Raw genomic sequence first — 20,998 nt, 5'->3', positions numbered from 1 at the left:
TTTGCATTTCCTGAGATTAATGAAACAAATGTTCAAGAGAAATTCTCCACTTCACTTTTCTCAGTCACTTTCCACATCATGGTTTCCCACTTTAAGACATTTTAAACACCTAGAAATTTTCATGTGCACTTTGGAATAAAATACCATCCTCTTGTGACTTCCTTGAGATGAATACCTCCTTGTCAAGGCCTACAAGTCCTTTTCTTTTGTATTTTCTCAGTACAAATATTACCACAAGCAGGAGCAGATCAATAAACCAGTCACATTTAAGATACTTCAACCACAATTCTACTGGAGTTCATAAGATCATATATTTACAGTTGGAAGGAATCCTAAAGGCCATGTAGGTCAACCTTCTCATTTTATAAATGAGCAAATGGCAGCTCACAGAAATTAAATTACTTATCCATAGTCTTACCTATAGTAAGTTGTATGAATGAAATGGTTCATAGTTTGTTTTTTTTAATATATGAGGAAGAACTCTTCTTGACATTTTTCTTCACCTTCATTTTTTCTTCACTTCAAGTCCTATACTTCAGTAAAAAACCACATTACAACCAGGAAATTCCAGGCTCATCTCTCTCTTAATAACTTTGTTTCCATGATTTCCCCATTTAAAAGGCACCCCCCACTCAGTTCTACTTGCTCAAATGCAACATGTTCCAAATATCTAGTTCAGTTTTAAGCTCTAAGAAATTCAGAAGTATAAATGCTACAACCTTATAAAAATCATTAGAACTTTAATTATTTAAACATCTTTTATACTTCAGTTTTATAAATTTCAAGTAATAAATTTTGAATTTTAATTTTACCAAGGCAGAGCACTCCATTATTCTATATACAATATTAGATAGTTTCTAGATGATATTTTTCAGACTGTGAGATCAGTATAGGCAATCTTTTTGCTTGGCCATTTTTTATTGTGAGATCATATCAGAGCATTCATGTATGTTTCAAAATCTCATTTTGTGAGTAACTGTAAGGCTAAAACCATAATTGTAAATTTTACTGAGTTTGATTAGAGTGATGTATTAGACAAGATGAGATTATGTTGAATTGTCATTAGAAACATTAAAATAGAATTTGGCACAGAGAAGCAAGGATGTTGCCTGAGTTTACCCCAGTTTCCCACAGAAACAACATTAAATCACTCTCCCAAAAGCATTTTCAAAAGAAAGAATCCACAAAAAATTGAGTGAAACAATTTTCCAGCTTATGATAATTTGGAAGAACTTCAGGAAAGGTCTGTCTCACTGGGGTAAAAGGAAAGTGCACCCAGCATAAGAGATATCCAGATAAGACTGTGGGAGGTTCTTAGGCACAGCACAGATCAGCATCCAAGCTACCACGGTTCTGGTTCAGCAGACCAGTGGCCTACAGTCCTATTGCGACAGGCAAACTGCCAGCCCTAGAACCCAGAGTACAACAGAAGCAAGTAGGCTGGGATACTCTAGCACAGTGGACAAGCCATGAGAACCAGAGACCTCAGTGCAGAAAAACAGTGACCAAACCCGACCCCCCAGTGCAATAATCTTGGGACAGTGCACCCTGTACATCAGGAGAAGAGCTCAACTTTCAAAAATGAGAGGGTAAAAAGAGCCCTTACCGTACAAAGCAACTCTGGCAACAAGAAACATCAAAACACAAACTCAGAAGAGTACAACAATGTTAAAATATCTACCTGAAAAATCTCAAAGGGGAATATGGGTTAGTATGAAGCCTGAAAAGTCATCTTGGAAGAGCTCAAAAATATTTCAAGTAAGCATGGTAGAAGACAAATTATAAAGTAAATGAAACTTATGCAAGAGAATTATGAAAAAAGAATAAGCTGCATAGAAAAGAAAACACAAAAAATGACTGAAGAAAAGAATTCTTTAAAAACTATAATTGATGAAATGGATAAACAAGAACTCCACTGAAGAAAACAATTTCTTTAAATGTAGAATTGTTCAAATGGAAAAGGAGGTACAAAAGCCAACTGAAGAAAAAGATTCCTTAAAAATTAGAACTGGGCAAAAGGAAGCTAATGACTCTTTGGGAAATCAAGACTCAGTCAAACAAAATCAAAAGAATGAAAAAATAGGAGAAAACATAAAATATCTCATTGTAAAAACAACTGACCTGGAAAATAGACCAAGAAGTAATCATTTAATAATTATTAGACTACCTGAAAACCATAACAGAAAAAAACAGTCATTGAAAGAATCTATAGCGCACCTCAAAAAAGAGATCATAAAATGAAAATTCCAAGGAATATTGTAGTCAAATTACAGAACTATCAGTTCAAAGAAAAAAATACTGCAAGCAGCCATAAAGAACCAATTCAACTATCAAGAGCCACAAATGGAATTACACAGGATTTAGCAGCTTCTACATTAGGGGATCAGAGGACTTGGAATATGATATTCCACAAAGCAAAGAACTTGCATTAGAACTAAGAATAAACTATTCAGAAAAATTGAGCATATTTTTTTTCAGTGGAAAGGTGGAAATTCAGTGAAATAAGGATCTTTCAAAGTTTCCTTATGAAAAGACTAGAACTAAACAGAAAATTTGATCTCCAAATACAAGACTCAAGAGAAGCATAAAAAGGTTAATAAGAACAAAAAATGCATGATATCCAAAAAGGTTAAACAATTTACATTCCTACATGGGAAAGTGATACTTATAACTCTTAAGAACTGTATCCGGGGGATTAGGGGGGATGAAGCCAAGATGTCAGAGTAGAAAGACACACATACACTAGATCTTTCGCCACAGCCCATAAAATACCTGGAAAAAAAGACTCTCAACAAATTCTAGAGCAGCAGAAGTCATAGAACAATGGAGTGGAGGAGATTTCCAGTCCAGCATGGCCAGAAAGGCCGATGAGAAAGGTCTGTCACACAGGACGTGGAGTGGAGCAAAGCCCAGCCTTGGTGGCATGGCACAGCTCTGGGAGGAGGATTCCAGTAGGCCTCAGAAACTGAATACCCAGAAGGAGTAGCAGCAGTTTCCAGATCCCTCAATTCACAGGCACCAAAGTGCAGTGAGAGTGTTTCTGCAGTTGGCCAAGAAGGGAGCAGGGTCTTCTTACATCTTGGGCCTCAGGCAGCAACAGAGGCCACATCAGGTGGAGCAGCTCCCACAGCAGCCTACATCCATTGTTGGTTCATAAAACCTCTGGGGGCACTGAGCAGCTGATCCTTACCTCAGCCCTGTGTGGCGGCCCGGCCCCACCTAATGCTCCTGGAAGAATTGAACAGCTGATCTGAATCTCAGCACTCAGTAGTGGCTTGGTGGAACTGGAAGCCAGGTGGTTGGGGAGATGAAACTCTACCACTCACAGATTTTGGGCACAAAAGTTTCTTGTTGGTCCCAGACCAGTATATATGCTTGATTGTGTCATCTTGGAGGAACTAAGATCTTACAGATTTCCAGAGTTTACCCGACTCTTGACAAAGGATTCAAAAGTAAAGTAAGTGGCTGGGAAAATGCCGCCAAAAAAGGGAAAAAAATAAGACTACACAAGGTTACTTTCTAAGTGAACAGATATCTTTGACAATTCTTTCAGATGAGGAACAACAATGCTTACCACCAGGGAAAGACATAAAAGTTAAGGCTTCTGTATCCTAAAGATCCAAAATAAATATTCAGTGGTCCCAGGCCATAGAAGAGCTCAAAAAGGATTGTGAAAATCAAGTAAAAGACGTGAAGGAAACATTGGGAAGAGAAATGAGAGAGATGCAAGAAAAGCATGGAAAGTAAGTCAATAACTTGCTAAAGGAGATCCAAAAAATGCTGAAGAAAATAACACCTTGAAAAATAGGCTAACTCAATTGGCAAAAGAGATTCAAAAAGCCAATGAGGGGAAGAATGCTTTAAAAAGCAGAATTAGCCAAATGGAAAAGGAGGTTCAAAAGCTCATTGAAGAAAATAGTTCTTTAGAAATTAGAATAGAACAGATGGAGGCTAATGACTTTATGAGAAACCAAGAAATCACAAAACAAAACCAAAAGAATGAAAAAATGGAGGATAATGTGAAATATCTCATTGGAAAAACAACTGACCTGGAAAATAGAGCCAGGAGAGACAATTTAAAAATTATGGGCCTACCTGAAAGCCATGATCAGAAAAAGAGCCTAGACATCATCTTTCATGAAATTATCAAGGAAAACTGCCCTGAGATTCTAGAACCAGAGGGCAAAATAAATATTCAAGGAATCCACAGAACACTGCATGAAAGAGATCCAAAAAGAGAAACTCCTAGGAACATTGTGGCCAAATTCCAGAACTCCCAGGTGAAAGAGAAAATATTGCAAGCAGCTAGAAAGAAACAATTCAAGTATTGTGAAAATACAATCAGGATAACACAAGATCTAGCAGCTTCTACATTAAGGGATCGAAGGGCATGGAATAGGATATTCCAGAAGTCAAAGGAACTAGGACTAAAACCAAGAATCACCAACCCAGAAAAACTGAGTATAATACTTCAAGGGAAAAATGGTATTTCAAAGAAATAGAGTACTTTCAAGCATTCTTGATGGAAAGACCAGAGATAAAAAAAAAAATTGACTTTCAAATGCAAGAATCAAGAGAAGCTAGAAAAAGTAAACAGGAAAGAGAAAGCATAAGGGTCTTGCCAAAGTTGCATTGTTTATGTTCCTACATGGAAAGACAATATTTGTAACACTTGAAATATTTTCAGTTTCTGGGTAAGTTGTGGGATTACACACACACACACACACACACACACACACACACACACACAAAGACAGAGAGCACAGGGTGAGTTGAATAGGAAGGGATCCTACCTAAAACAAAGAAATTAAGGGATGAGAGAGGAATATACTGGGAGGAGAAAGGGAGAGATGGAATGGGGCAATTATCTCTCATTAAAGAGGCAAGAAAAAGACTTTACAATGGAGGGGAAAAGGGGGGAGGTGAGAAGGAAAATGGGAAGCTTACTCTCATCACATTTGATTTAAGGAAGGAATAAAATGCACACTCATTCTGGTATGAAATCCTATCTTACAATACAGGAAAGTGATGGAGAAGAGGATAAGTAGGGTGAGGGGGATGATGGAAGGGAGGGCAATGGGAGGAGGGAACAATTAGAAATCAACACTCTTGTGCAGGGACAAGATCAAAAGAAAGAATAGAAGAAATGGGGACAGGATAAGATGGAGGGAAATATAGTCGTATACAACATGACTATTATGGAAGTCATTTGCAAAACTTCACATATATATGTATACTATATATACATGTATGTATATATGCGTATATGTGTATATATATACATATATCTCTATCTATATGTATATGTATACATAGCCTATATATATATACATATATATATATATATATATATATATATATATATATGTATATATATATAGCCTATATTAAATAGCTTGCCTTCCCAAAGGGGATGGCTGAGGAAGGAAGAAGGAGAAGAAGTTGGAACTCAAAGTTTTAGGAACAACTGTTGAATATTGTTCTTGCATACAACTGGGAAACAAGAAATACAGGTAATGGGGTATAGAAATTTGTTTTGCTCTACAGGACGAAAGAGAAGATGAGGATAATGGAAGGGAGGGATGTTAGAAGGGAGGGCAGATTGGTGGTATAGGCAATTAGAATGCTAGGTGACGGGAGGTGAGAGATCGGGAGAAAATTTGTAACTCAAAATTTTGTGGAAATGAATGCTGAAAACTTAAAATAAATTTTAAAAAATAAAATAAATAAATTTAAAAAATGAAAAAAGAACTGCATCTCTATTAGGATAGTTAGAAGGAATACTCTTAGACAGAGAGTGTGGGCATAAGTTGACTTTGATATGATGATAAAAAAATAACTTAAGGAATGAAAACAAAAAATTGTACTTGGAGAAAAGGAGAGCAGGAGGCATAATTATATCACATGAAAAGCATGAAATTCCCGTTAGAGAAGAGGGTAAAAAAGAAAGAGATGAATATTGTTTGGATTTCACTATCATTGGATTTGGCACAAAGAGGAAATAGCACATACATTCAGTAGAGAAGTCTACCTTACCCTACAGGGAAAGACGAGAGGAAAGGGGAAAGAGGTAGGGTAGTGGGGTGATAGAACAAAGGATAGATTGGGGTAAGTGGTGGTCAGAAGTAATAAAACACTGTTGAAGAGGGAAAGGGTGAAAGGAGAGAGAAAAGTATAAAAAGGAGGAAAATTAGGATGGAGGGAAATACATAGTAATGATAATTATAAATGTTAATGGGATGAACTCTCCCATTAAAAAAACAAGTAGTAGAGTGAATTGAAAAACAGAATCTGAAAAATTCCTCTGGATACCTCTGAAAGGAGAATCTGGCCAAACTTTGGAGGTGCGGAATCCAGTGGGTGACAGACTTTGACGGATTCAGAGCCCAGGTTAGACTGGAAGGTCCACGGGAAGGATCTGTTCTGCCGGGGTGAGCCCCCCGCGCACAGCGCAGCGTGGTCAGCGCATCACGGCGGAAGGGACCTGAGAAGCCTGACAGTGGCGGGCGAAAGCAGCGAAGCAGGAGACAAGCCAAACCGAGCCGGTGAGAGCTGCGGAGTGCCAGATATCAGCGCAGCAGCCCTTGAAACCTTCAGCCTGAAGACTAAACTTCAGCAAGTCACCTACTTGAACTTCCGGGAGCCAGGATGGCGGAGTGATCAGTAAATGCACTCTCCTCCCCTCTGATGACCGTGAAAGAACCATAAAATATTTCCCCAGAAAAATCCTGGATCAGTGGGAACAGCAGAAGGGGGCAAATAGTCTCATAACACCAGAGGCTAGGAAAATAGCAAAGGGGGATTCTTCCTACTGTGGCGGAGGCAATCCGGAAGGACAGAGGACCCAGGGCAGAGAAAATTCGCACTGAGACCCAGGCAAGCCTCATCACAGGGAGACGAGCCCCAGGAGGGGTGGGAACACGCATTAGCATCTAGGAGTGCCTCAGCCCTCCAGGGGAAAAGGGAAGACAATAGGGAAGCTGGGATAACCATCCCCTGACCTTGCCTTTGCCTCAGGTCAGCTGAGGAGATCTCCTGTGACCAGACCACTCCTCCCACACACCCAACAAGCTAACCCCAGGGTTGATCTGGGAAACAAAAAACAAAAACCTACTTTTAGCTTCTTCACACATCAGCTCAAAACAAAGTTCTGTACCTTCTGACTGAAAGAACCAGAAGCTACAACACTCAGCCAACATCATGAATCAGAAAAAGAAGAAGAAAAGTGAAAAAACCATACAATCTTTCTATGGGGAAAAGGACCAAAACAAACACCAAAGAGGTCAGAGCTGAGACTGTACTTCCATCTGAAACTTCAGAAGGGACTATGAATTTCTCGCAAGCACAACTAGCTTACCTGGAACAGCTGAAGAAGGCAATAGAAGAAAAACTGGCCAATGATTTTAAAATTATAAAAAGAGAATTCACTGATGAGAACATCACTTTGAAAAGGAAAATTGAACAAATGGAAAAGGAAGTTCAAAAATTAACTGGAGAAAATAATTCCCTAAAAGGAAAAGTTAATCAAACAGAAAAGGAAACCGAAAACCTAATTGGGAAAATTGATCAAATGGAAAAGGAAACACAAAACCTAACTGGGAAAACTGGTTGAATGGAAAAAGAAGTACAAAAATTAAATGGAGAAAATAGCTCCTTAAAGGGAAAAATTGGTCAGATGGAAAAGGAGATGCAAAAGTTAACTGAAGAAAACAATACGATGAAGATTAGAATTGGGCAAGTAGAAACTAATGACTCAATGAGGCAACAAGAATCAGTCAAAAAAAAATCTAAAGAATGAAAAGATAGAAGAAAATGTAAAATATTTAATTGGAAAAACAACTGACCTGGAAAATAGATCCAGGAGAGAAAATTTAAGAATTATTGGCCTGCCAGAAACCCATGATGAAGAAAAGAGTCTGGACAATATCTTCCAGGAAATCATCAAGGAAAACTGTCCAGAAGTACTAGACTCAGAGGGCAAAATAGTGATCGAAAGAATCTACCGTTCCCCTCCCAAAAGGGATCTCAAACTCAAAACCCCAAGAAATATAGTTGCCAAATTCCAGAGCTATCAAGTGAAGGAGAAAATACTACAAGCAGCCAGAAAAACAATTCAAATATCAAGGACATACAGTCAGAATCACACAGGAACTTGCAGCTTCTACATTAAAAGATCGAAAGAATTGGAATCCAATATTCCATAAGGCAAAGGAGTTGGGACTTCAACCAAGGATCAACTACCCAGCAAAGTTCAGCATAACATTTCAGGCAAGGAGAAAGTCATTCAAGGAAATAAGGGATTTCCAGAGCTTCCTGACCAAAACACCAGAACTCAATAGACAATTTGATTTTCAAATGCAGGTCTCAAGAGAATCATAAAAAGGTAAACAGGGGGGAAAAAACAAAAACAAAAACTTGCTACTCAATTAGGGCAAACTGTTTACCTCCCTATAAGGGAAGATGATACCTGTTAATCTTGAGAACTGTGCAGCTATTATGATAAAAGGGATGTACATAGAGGGAACGGGTATAAAGTAAATGATGTCATGTCAAAAATATGATTTAAGTATGAGAAGGGATTGTAATAGGAGGTGCGAAAAGGAGGAAGCAGAAAATGGCAAATTACATCACAGGAAGAAATACAAAACTATAATAGAGGGAAGGAGGGGAGGGAGATGAGCATTGTTTGAGAGGTACTCTCATCTGATTTGTTCAAAGGAGGGAACAATAATCTTAAGTAGATAATCCTAACTAGCTCTATAAGGTAGGAGGAGGGGAAGGGGGAAGAAAGGGGAGGGAGGCTAAAAGGGAGAGAAGAAGCAATAAGAGTAAAGGGGAGTAAAAGGGAGGGGGTCTAAAAGAAAGATGGGAAGGCTGCAGGAGGAGGTGGGGAAAAGTGAATACTATTGAGGAGGGGAAGGGATATGGGAGACCTAAAAGCACAAATGGTGGGAAAGAGGATGGAGGGAAATACACAGATTGTAATCATAACTGTGAATGTGAATGGAATGAACTCTCCCATAAAAGGGAGACGGATAGCAGAATGGTTTAAAAGCCATAATCCAACAATATGCTGCTTACAAGAAACACATTTGAAACAGGGGGATACACATAGGATAAAGGTCAAAGGATGGAGCAGAATATATTGTGCCTCAGCTCATGTAAGAAAGGCAGGAGTAGCAATCCTAATCTCAGACAAAGCAAAAGCAGAAATAGATCTAATCAAAAGGGATAAGGATGGAAACTATATCCTGCTAAAAGGCACCATAGACAGTGAAGCAATATCATTACTAAACATGTATTCTCCAAGTGGTATAGCATCCAGATTCTTAAAGGAGAGGTTAGGGGAGTTGAAGGAAGAAATTGACAGCAAAACTATCCTAGTGGGGGACCTCAACCTCCCCCTCTCTGAATTCGATAAATCTAACCTCAAAAATAAACAAGCAAAAGGTTAAGGAGGTAAACAAAACTCTGGATAAGGTAGATATGATAGATCTTTGGAGAAAAGTAAATGGGAATAGAAAGGAATATACCTTTTTCTCAGCGGTACATGGAACATTTACAAAAATTGACCATGTACTAGGATATAAAAATCTCACAATCCAGTGCAAAAAGGTAGAGATAATCAATGCATCCTTTTCAGATCATAATGCATTAAGAATTACATGTAATAAAAGGCCATGGAAAGAGAAACCAAAAATCAATTGGAAACTAAATAATCTAATTCTAAAGAAGGGTTGGGTTAAAGAAGAAATCATAGAAACAATCAACAATTTCATTCAAGAGAATGACAATAGTGAGACAACATACCAAATCTTATGGGATACTGCAAAAGCAGTTATTAGGGGAAGTTTTATATCTTTGAATGCTTACATAAATAAAATAGAGAGAGAGGAGATCAATGACTTGGGCTTGCAGTTGAAAAAGCTAGAAAAAGAACAAATTGAAAATCCCCAAGTAAATACCAAATTAGAAATACTGAAAAGAAAAGGAGAGATTAATAAAATTGAAATTAAGAAAACTATTGAATTAATAAATAAAACCAATAGTTGGTTTTATGAAAAAACTAATAAAATTGATAAACCTTTGGTCAATCTGATTAAAAAAAAGAAAGAAGAAAATCAAATTACTAATATTAAAAATGAAAGGGGTGAACTCACCTCCAATGAGGAGGAAATTAAAACAATAATTAGAAAGTACTTTGCCCAACTTTATGCCCACAAATTCGATAATCTAAACGAGATGGGTGAATATTTTAAAAAATACAAATTGCCCAGACTAACAGAAGAGGAAGTTGAATACTTAAACAACCCCATCTCAGAAAAAGTAATTGAAGAAGTCATCAATGAACTCCCTAGGAAAAAATCTCCCGGGCCAGATGGATTCACAAGTGAATTCTATCAAAGATTTAAAGAACAGTTAATTCCAATACTATATAGACTTTTTTTGAAAACTGGGGAAGAAGGAGTCCTCCCAAATTCTTTCTATGATACAAATATGGTTTTGATACCCAAACCAGGAAGAGACAAAACAGAGAAAGAAAATTATAGACCAATTTCCCTAATGAATATAGATGCAAAAATTTTAAATAAGATTTTACAAAACGAATACAGCATCTTATCACGAGATTAATACATTATGATCAGGTAGGATTCATACCAGGACTACAGGGCTGGTTCAATACTAGGAAAACTATTAGCATTATCGATCACATCAACAACAAAGCTAAAAAAAACCACATGATGATCTCAATAGATGCAGAAAAAGCTTTTGACAAAATACAACATCCATTCCTACTAAAAACATTGGAGAACGTAGGAATAAAGGGAACTTTCCATAAAATAATAAGCAGTATCTATCTAAAACCTTCAGCAAGCATTATATGCAATGGGGATAAGCTAGATGCATTCCCAATAAGATCAGGGGTGAAACAAGGTTGTCCATTATCACCACTATTATTCAATATGGTACTAGAAATGTTAGCTGTAGCAATTAGACAAGATAAAGATATTCAAGGAATTAGAATAGCCAAAGAAGAAACTAAGTTATCACTCTTTGCAGATGATATGATGATTTACCTAGAGAATTGTTGGGACTGGAAGCTCAATTCCGTGTGGACAGTCTCGGGCAGGTAAAAGTGGGACTTCTAAATCTTAGAGTCTTACGAGGCCCTCCATGAACAGCGGGGGTTCGAGAAGGTCAGACCGAGCTAGCTCGGCTAGCTCGGGTATTTCCGCCTCTCCCCCGGAGATACCTGATGGGTGGAGTCTCCCTGCCCTCGAGGTCGTCCCGGATTGGAGCACACCTAGTTACCTAACAGCATGGTATTGAGATGCAAACTGTGTGGCTGAAGATTAAGTAAGATTGAGGAAGCCAGAAAGCTCTTAGCACGTGTGGAGCCAAAGAGAAAAGTAGGGCTCCGCTTCTTTTCTTTCCTCTCTCCCCTCCCCCTCTCTCCCCGCTTGTACTTCTACTTCCATTCCCTTAAGCTTAGCCTTCTTAGGAAATCTCCCCCTCTTCGTCCTAAGAAAGAAGAGCCCCTGCACTTGTAACCGAAACCCTGTAATAAAGCTCAACCCCTGTTTGACTCTGGAACGTCCTTTCTCTCATACGTGCATCCGGCGTGGCCAGCCGAAGACCTGGACAGGTAAGAAAGACTCGGGTAGCCCAATACAGGCCTCTAGGCTTGGCAGTTGGCGTCCCAACAGGGATTGGGAGCGTAGATAATCCTGGGTGCTTTTGGGGTACACCCGGAAGGGGCTGTGAAAGAAGCGAGTCCCGAATCCTAGATTCGGAAGGAGAGAAAGGGGAGAGAAGCTTCCCAAACCCCTGGGAAAAGGGCGGAGATGGGGAATCTATTGCCAGTAATAAAGCCAGAGGAACAGGAGGTCTGGGCTGAGACACTTCACAGGGAATGCAGGAAGGCGGGGGTCACAATAGAGTTAGATGACCTCCGAGAATTTTGTGAAAGGATTTGGAAAGTTTCTCCTTGGCTCAAGCAGGCAGGAATATCAAGAGAAAAATGGGGAGCGGTCGGAGAGCAAATGACTGCTTACGAGCAACAATACCCTGGGGAGCTGGAGGATTTAGATTTCCTGATATTCGGTGTAATTAAAAGCCTGCTGGAAGGGCCGGAGAGGCCAGGGCGGGATTGGAATGAGAGTGGAAGCGGAGAGAAGGGAGGGGAGAACACGGGAGGGAGGGAGAGTCCAGGCAAGCAGAAAGTTAAGCGGAAAGTTAAGGAGCGTAAAGAAAAAATAGACCCGGAGCTCCATCTAGCGGATGGAAAAGGCGAGGCAGGGGAGAATACGCCGTGCCTTCCCTCCGCGCCTCCTTATAACCTGCTCCATTGGTCAGACAGTTCAGGGCCACAGTCCAGTTTGGAAAAAGGAATAAGAAAGGCTATAGAGAATGGAGAAGATGTAGGGACATTTCCTGTGTTAGAAATAGCGGACCCCAGTGTCCCCGGTGGGGTTCGGAGGAGCCACATACCCATAGAGTGGAAGAGAGTGGCGACTCTTAAAGAGGCTTGTACCAAGCATGGCCCTAATTCACCCTTTGTTATAGCCATGCTTGAAACTCTCAGCGGTCAGTTCGTTCTGACTCCTAATGACTGGAAGAGCTTAGCTAGAGCCTGCCTTAGCCCTGGGCAGAATGTGATTTGGGTATCAGAATTTTCTCAGAGGGTAAAGAGCACTACCGGTGGGCTAGGGGCTCAGGCCCCCCAGGCTTATCAGCAATTTACAGGAACAGGGCAGTTTGAGGCTACAGGAAATCAATTACAGTACTCAGCCTCCGATTATGTTTTGATTGCCGGAATGGCTATTGCCGCCTGGAAGGTTATAGCCTCTAAGAAAGAGAGAGAGTTTCCCATGACTAGGATTACGCAAGGAAACAATGAGCCATTTACTAATTTTGTGGCCAGGCTGCAGGAGGCAGTAGGTCGAGATATGGGAGAGGAAAACCAAGGGACAGAGATAGTGTTGAGGACATTGCTGCCGCAGAATTGTAATCATGACTGCAAAAAGGCAATGCTGGGACTGCCAAAGAATGCATCTGTTGAAGAGATGATACAGAGATGTGAAAGGGTAGGAAGTCAGGTCTACTTGGCACAGGTGCAAGGGAAGTACCTGGCTGCCGCCTTAAGTAATATCTCTTTGGAGAAAAAATGTTTTAACTGCGGAAAACCGGGACACCTTAAGAAAGAGTGTAGGAAAGAAATAAGTACAGGGAGGGGCCAGGACCCTTGTTTTTCATGTGGAAAGCCAGGTCACTTAGCTAAACAATGTAGGAAGTCGGGAAACGGGGTGAGGGGCCCCTCGAGGGCCCCGAAAGTGTACCCTTTGGCAGAGAATCGGGATGGCCCCTTGGAGGGAGAATACAGGAGATTATGGGGCCAGAGGAAGGAAAGCAACACCTTTACAGCTTAGAGAAGTGCCAGCTTGCAGCTCATCAGTTTGCCATGATTCCCCTGAGAGACCCCATACAGGAGGAATCCCTAATATTACAGAACCCCTCTCATGCACCCGTAGTTATATATACAGGAGTTTATCCCACCGGCACCACAGCACTTCCATGCTCCAATGTGGTAGCCGAGCCAGCTCATATAGACAATCAGCTTCCCATAGCTATTGCCCTTCCTTTAAAGCACTCAGTTCAAATCCAGTTACTAAAGGAAATAGGACAGAATAGACCTGAGTGTACGATCTGGCTTAATGGAATTCCCATGACTGGCCTCCTTGATACTGGAGCGGATAGGACCTGCCTTAGCGGTCGCTCAGTACCCCGGCACTGGAAGCTTAAAGAAAGCCAGAGACCAGTGTGGGGAATAGGAGGGTGCCAAAATACCTTAGAGACAATGCACCCAGTAAAGTGGGAGGCAGAGGATCGCCAAGGGACCGTATGGCCGTTGGTGATTCCAGGACTTAGTTTTAACATCTGGGGCAGGGACATTATGAGCCGCCTCGGGATGAAGCTATCAAATTTTTAGTAAGGGCCATTGCAGTTGCACTGGAGTCCCCACCCTTGAATTGGAAGTCAGACACCCCGATTTGGGTGGAGCAATGGTCCCTGACCCCAGAAAAACTCCAGGCACTACAACTATTGGTTAAGGAGCAATTAGAAAAAGGAAATATAGAACCATCAAAGTCACCCTGGAATGCTCCTGTGTTTGTTATAAAGAAAAAATCCGGGAAATTCAGGTTCCTTACAGATCTAAGGAAGGTAAATCAGTCTCTCATGCCTATGGGAGCCCTGCAACCAGGTCTCCCTTCTCCTAATGCCATCCCGGAGGGTTGGTCACTTATAATCATTGATATTCAGGATTGTTTTTTTTCCATTCCTTTAAACAAAGTAGATTGTCCTCGGTTTGCTTTTACAATACCTCACCCCAATAACGAAGGACCTGCAAAGAGGTATCAGTGGAAGGTATTGCCCCAAGGTATGAGTTGCAGCCCCACCATCTGCCAGTGGTATGTTAATCAAGCCTTAGAAAGCCCCAGACAGCAATACCAATGCAAAATCATCCATTATATGGATGACATCCTTATAGCTGCACCTCAGCTCAAGGAACTGGAGAAGTGTTTCCAAGCAGTAGAAAGGAACCTTTTAGGACTAGGATTAGTTATTGCTCCTGAAAAGATACAGAGAGGACCCAATTACAAATATTTGGGATATCAGATACAGGGCACCATCATTCGGCCGGAACCCCCAAAATGGGATATAAAGATCCAAACACTCAATGATGCTCAGAAACTAGTAGGAGCTATCCAATGGATAAGATCAAAGGTGCCTATACCTTTACCTCTCATGCAACCTTTATATTCACTATTGACAGGAGACTCTGCTTTAAATTCCCCACGAACATTGACTCCTGAAGCAGCCAAGGCCATAGAGGCAATAAAAAAACAATTTTTAGAGTCCACCACATTTCGGTGGGATCCAGGAGGAGATCTGGAGGTATCTATTATCTCCACCACACCTCCCTATGCCGTCATACACCAAAAAGAGAAGCCCCTAGAGTGGGTATATTTAAGTAAAACAGGAAGCAGTTTACTAAACAAGTGGGAATTTCTAGGACGGTTAGCACTAGAGGCAGTAAGAAGAGCCACCCACATATACCAAAAACAGCCAATTCTTTATGCTACACTCACCACTAAGGATGTAGAAGAGTTAGCTCAGAATCATGTTTCTTGGGCCACTATACTCCACTGGGCCCAGATGAAACCAAATTCGACTTTTCTATTCAAAGAATTATTACAGTGGGCCCCAGCACCAGTGAAAAGGTACTCACCAAACCCAGTAGAAGGGCCTAACATTTTTACAGATGCCACGAAACATCACAAGGCATCTATTTATAATTCGGCCTCCCAAGAGATATATATAGTTAACACACCCTACACCTCTACTCAACAGAACGAATTGGAAGCTATAATCCAAGCTCTCCAAATATATAGTGACATACCCATTAATATTATCACTGATAGTCAGTATGCATCTTTATTAATTTCACGGATTGAGGACTCTATTGTAGATTATCGGTCCAATATTTTTTCACAGTGTGAGCGGCTATTGACCACCATTAATAACAGAACACACCCTTTTTATGTTTTACATGTGCGCTCACATACAAATGGCACAGGACCAATTTTTGAAGGAAATCAAATAGCAGACAATTCACTATACCTGGTAGGGCACACTGTGGAACCACAAGAAAGGGCCCAAAAGGCTCATGATAGGTTCCACCTAGCCACAGAAGCCCTCTGCAAATTATATGGGATAACTCAGGAACAGGCCAGAAAAATTGTTAAGAGCTGTCTCCAATGTATCCCATTCCACCCATCTCTAGACCAGGGTGTCAATCCTCGTGGCTTGGCACCCAATGAAATTTGGCAAATGGATGTCACCCATCTTAAGGGCCAGTGCATACATGTGACAGTTGACACATGGTCCGGATTCCTTATGGTGACTTTACAGCCAGGTGAATCAAGTGCTAAAGTAATTCAACATCTTTGGCACTGTTTTTCTGTTTCAGGCTTACCCTTAGAAATAAAGACAGATAACGGCCCTGCCTATACTTCTCAAACCCTTACACACTTCCTCCGCGATCTAGGGATTCGACATGTTACAGGAATCCCCTACAATCCACAAGGCCAGGCCATAGTGGAAAGGGCCAATCTCACCTTGAAGGCGATCCTCGCTAAACAAAGAAGGGGAAAAGGTCGCCTAACACAATCAGAGCTTGATACAGCTGTGTATACACACAATTTTTTGCATATCTCAAGAAACTCACATACTACTCCAGCTATGAGACATTTTGTGACTTTTCCAAGACAACCCCGCAAGGAAAGTAATACCCAGGCTGGATATAAAGACACATGGGCCATGGTAAAGGATATGGCCTCAGGGAAATGGAAAGGTCCGTATAAGATACTAATATGGGGTCCAGGGTATGTTTGTGTCTCCACAGGAAAAGGTGATGCGTGGATTCCCATTAGAAGGATCCGTAGGTGGGAACCGAGGTCGGAGACGACGGAGACGCAGGAGGTGGAGACCCCGGAGAGCCCAGAGACCCCGGAGAAGGATCATACACCACCTGAGCCTGCTGCTGACAGCTTTAACCTTGCTGCCCAGAGAGGAAGCAGCCCTCATCACAACCGCAGACACTGCTGCTGACAGTTTCCCATCTAGGCATCCTTTTTTCGCCAGCTGAATGAGGACTTTGATATCACAAACCCAGGACACTTGGGTGGGGAGGAGGTGACCAATTTTCCACCTGTATAGATCCATTTGCAAGATTAAGGGAGTGGTGGTGTAAGGCGCCTACACCACCTGCTTCTCTTAAAATATGCTTTGGGATTTTAGTTGATTGCACTTCCGCAGTTGTAACTCAGCCATTTAGTTTCATCTTTGTTTTATTTGATGCCTCCCTTTGTCAGTTGTGCTAGCTGCAGATTTCTGTGTGAATGAAGTCTTGTTGTAAGGTACTCATATGCTAAAGGCCTTCCTAATCCACTCAGCCTCCAGCCACTGTTTGCTCTAGAGCCAGGTGCGCTCCGCGCATAACAAAGAAGGGGATATGTTGGGACTGGAAGCTCAATTCCGTGTGGACAGTCTCGGGCAGGTAAAAGTGGGACTTCTAAATCTTAGAGTCTTACGAGGCCCTCCATGAACAGCGGGGGTTCGAGAAGGTCAGACCGAGCTAGCTCGGCTAGCTCGGGTATTTCCGCCTCTCCCCCGGAGATACCTGATGGGTGGAGTCTCCCTGCCCTCGAGGTCGTCCCGGATTGGAGCACACCTAGTTACCTAACAGCATGGTATTGAGATGCAAACTGTGTGGCTGAAGATTAAGTAGGATTGAGGAAGCCAGAAAGCTCTTAGCACGTGTGGAGCCAAAGAGAAAAGTAGGGCTCCGCTTCTTTTCTTTCCTCTCTCCCCTCCCCCTCTCTCCCCGCTTGTACTTCTACTTCCATTCCCTTAAGCTTAGCCTTCTTAGGAAATCTCCCCCTCTTCGTCCTAAGAAAGAAGAGCCCCTGCACTTGTAACCGAAACCCTGTAATAAAGCTCAACCCCTGTTTGACTCTGGAACGTCCTTTCTCTCATATGTGCATCCGGCGTGGCCAGCCGAAGACCTGGACAGGTAAGAAAGACTCGGGTAGCCCAATACAGGCCTCTAGGCTTGGCAGAGAATCCCAGAGATTCAAGTAAAAAATCACTAGAATTAATAAACAACTTTGGCAAAGTTGCAGGTTACAAAATAAACCCACACAAATCTTCTGCATTCCTATATATTAGCAACAAAGTCCAACAGCAAGAGATAGAAAGAGAAATCCCATTTAAAGTTAGGGTAGACAGTATAAAATACTTAGGAGTCTACCTGCCAAAACAAACCCAGGGACTATATGAACACAATTACAAGACACTTTTTGCACAAATAAAGTCAGATTTAAGTAAGTGGAAAAACATTAGTTTCTCATGGGTAGGCCGTGCTAATATAATAAAAATGACAATTCTACCCAAATTAATATACTTATTTAGTGCCATACCAATGAAACTATCAGACAATTACTTTCCAGAGCTGGATAAAATAATATCAAAATTCATTTGGAAAAACAAAAGGTCCAGAATATCAAAGGGACTAATGAAAAGAAATGCTTGGGAAGGTGGCCTAGCGCTACCAGACCTCAAACTCTACTATAAAGCAGCAATTATCAAAACCACTTGGTATTGGCTAAGAAACAGAGAGGTAGACAAGTGGAATAGACTTGGCACTCAAGATGCAGTAGGCAAGGAATATAGCAACCTTCTGTTTGATAAACCCAAGGACCCCAGCTTCTGGGATAAGAACTCATTGTTTGACAAAAATTGCTGGGAAAACTGGATAACAGTGTGGCGGAAATTAGGCATAGACCCATACCTGACACCGTACACAAGAATAAAGTCCAAATGGGTACATGATTTAGGTATAAAGATTGATACCATGAATAAACTGGAGAAGCAAGGAATAGTGTATTTTTCAGATCTATGGAGAAGGGAAGAATTCTTTACTAAAGGAGAGATAGAATGCATTATGAAATGCAAAATGGATAACTTTGATTACATTAAACTGAGAAGTTTTTGCACAACCAAACCCAATGCAACCAAAATCCGGAGGGATGTAGTAAATTGGGAAAAAATTTTTACAGCTAAGCTCGGGGATAAAGGCCTCATTTCTAGAATATATAGAGAACTGACCCAAATGTATAATCATACAAGTCATTCCCCAATTGATAAATGGTCAAAGGATATGAACAGGCAATTTTCAGAGGAAGAAATTAAAGCTATCTATAATCATATGAAAAAATGCTCTAAATCACTATTGGTTAGAGAGATGCAAATCAAAACAACTCTGAGGTACCACATCACACCTATAAGATTGGCAAACATGACAGAACAAGAAAATGATAAATGCTGGAGAGGATGTGGGAGAGTTGGAACACTAATTCATTGTTGGTGGAGCTGCGAGTGCATCCAACCATTATGGAGAGCAATTTGGAACTATGGCCAAAGGGCTACAAAAATGTGCATACCCCTTGACCCAGCAATATCGCTACTAGGACTGTATCCCCAAGAGATCATAAAAATGGGAAAGGGTCCCACATGTACAAAAATATTTATAGTAGCACTCTATGTAGTTGCCAAAAACTGGAAGTCAAGGGGATGTCCATCAATTGGGGAATGGCTGAATAAATTATGTTATATGAATGTAATGGAGTACTATTGTGCCATAAGAAATGATGAACAAGAAGACTTCAGAGAGGCCTGGAAGGACTTATATGACCTGATGCTGAGTGAAAGGAGCAGAACAAGGAGAACGTTGTGCACAGCAACAACCACAGTGTGGGAGAGTTTTTTCTGGTAGACTTGGAATTTCATAATAATGCAAAAACTTCTTAAAAAAAAAATTCCAATGGTGGTTCTCAAGGCAAAATACCTTCCACACTCAGAGAAAGAAATATGGAAGTCATTCGCAAAATGTAGCAGATCATGTTTATGTATGTGTATGTGTTTGTGTATCATGTTTTGATTTGTTATATGATTTCTTTCATTTATTTTAGTCTGACTACATAGCATGACTATAGTGAAAATACACTCAATAGGAAAGTATATGTAGAACCTATACAGAATTGTATGCAGTCGTGGGGACGGAGGGGGGTAGTGGGGGGTAGGTGTGGGGGAGATAAAATCTCAATTGTATGACAGTGATTGTTAAACATTAAAAAATAATTTAAAAAAAGAATATGAATAATCAACAAAGAAAAAAAAAACGAAAAACAGAATCCTACAATATAGTGTGTGTATCTAGAGAGAGAGAGAGAGAGAGAGAGAGAGAGAGAGAGAGAGAGAGAGAGAGAGACATCTCTTTCTAGAGAGAGAAGGGGGTGGTGGTAGGAGTGGCTAGGAGAGAGGTAGAGGTCATAGAGACCCACACAAAATAAAGATAAAAGGTTTTAGCAGAATATATTGTGCTTCAGCTGAATAATAATAAAAAAAAAAAAATCAGGGTAGCAAATCTCATCCGATTAAGCAAAAGCAAAAATAGATCTAATTAAAAGAGATAGATAAGGAAACTATATCTGGCTAAAAGACAATGAAGCAATATCAATATTAAACACATAGGTGCAATAAGTGGTAGAGTATCTAAATTCTTCGATGAGAAGTTGTGAAATATGAAAGAAATTGACAGCAAAACTATACTAGTAGTGGAGCTCAAACTTGCCCTCTCAGAACTTCCTAAATCTAGACACAAAATAAGCAAGAAAGAAGTCAAGAAGGTGAATAGAACTGTATAAAATTTAGATATACATCTCTGAAGAAACTTAAACGGAAAATAGAAAGTAATATGCCTTTTTTTTCCCTCCACCGTTCATGGCACCTACACCAAAATTAACCATGTATTAAGACATAAATCTTTACAATCAAATGCAGAAATATTAAATGTATCTTTTTCAGATCATGATACAGTTAGAGTTATGTGCATTAGAAGACCAAGGAAAGATAAGCTAAAAACTAATTGGAAACTAAATAATCTGATCCTAAAGAATGAGTGGGTTAAAAAACAAGTCATAGAAACAATCAATAATTTCATCAAACAACAATAATGAGACAACATACCAAAATTTATGGAATGCAGCTAAAAATGGTTCAAAGGGGAAATTTTGTATTTCTAAATGCTTATGTGAATAAAATACAGAAAGAGTAGATCAATGAATAGAGCATGCAACTAAAAAGCTACAAAAAGAACAAATTAAAAATCCCCAAATAAGAAACTGTCAAAATGAAAAGATCAATTATAAAGTTGAAATTAAGAAAGCTTTTGAATTAATAAATAAAACTAAGAGCAAGTTCTAGGGAAAAAACAATAAATAGATAAACATTTATTTAACATTTTTAAAAAATAATGAATAAAAACAAATTACCGGTATCAAAAAAGAAAAGAGTGAATTCACTAATGATGAAG

Source organism: Notamacropus eugenii, chromosome 3 (genome assembly GCF_028372415.1).
Source record: "Notamacropus eugenii isolate mMacEug1 chromosome 3, mMacEug1.pri_v2, whole genome shotgun sequence".
Lineage (NCBI taxonomy): Eukaryota > Metazoa > Chordata > Mammalia > Diprotodontia > Macropodidae > Notamacropus > Notamacropus eugenii.
The sequence above is the reverse complement of the archived record's forward strand: the minus strand, read 5'-3'. Positions refer to the sequence as shown.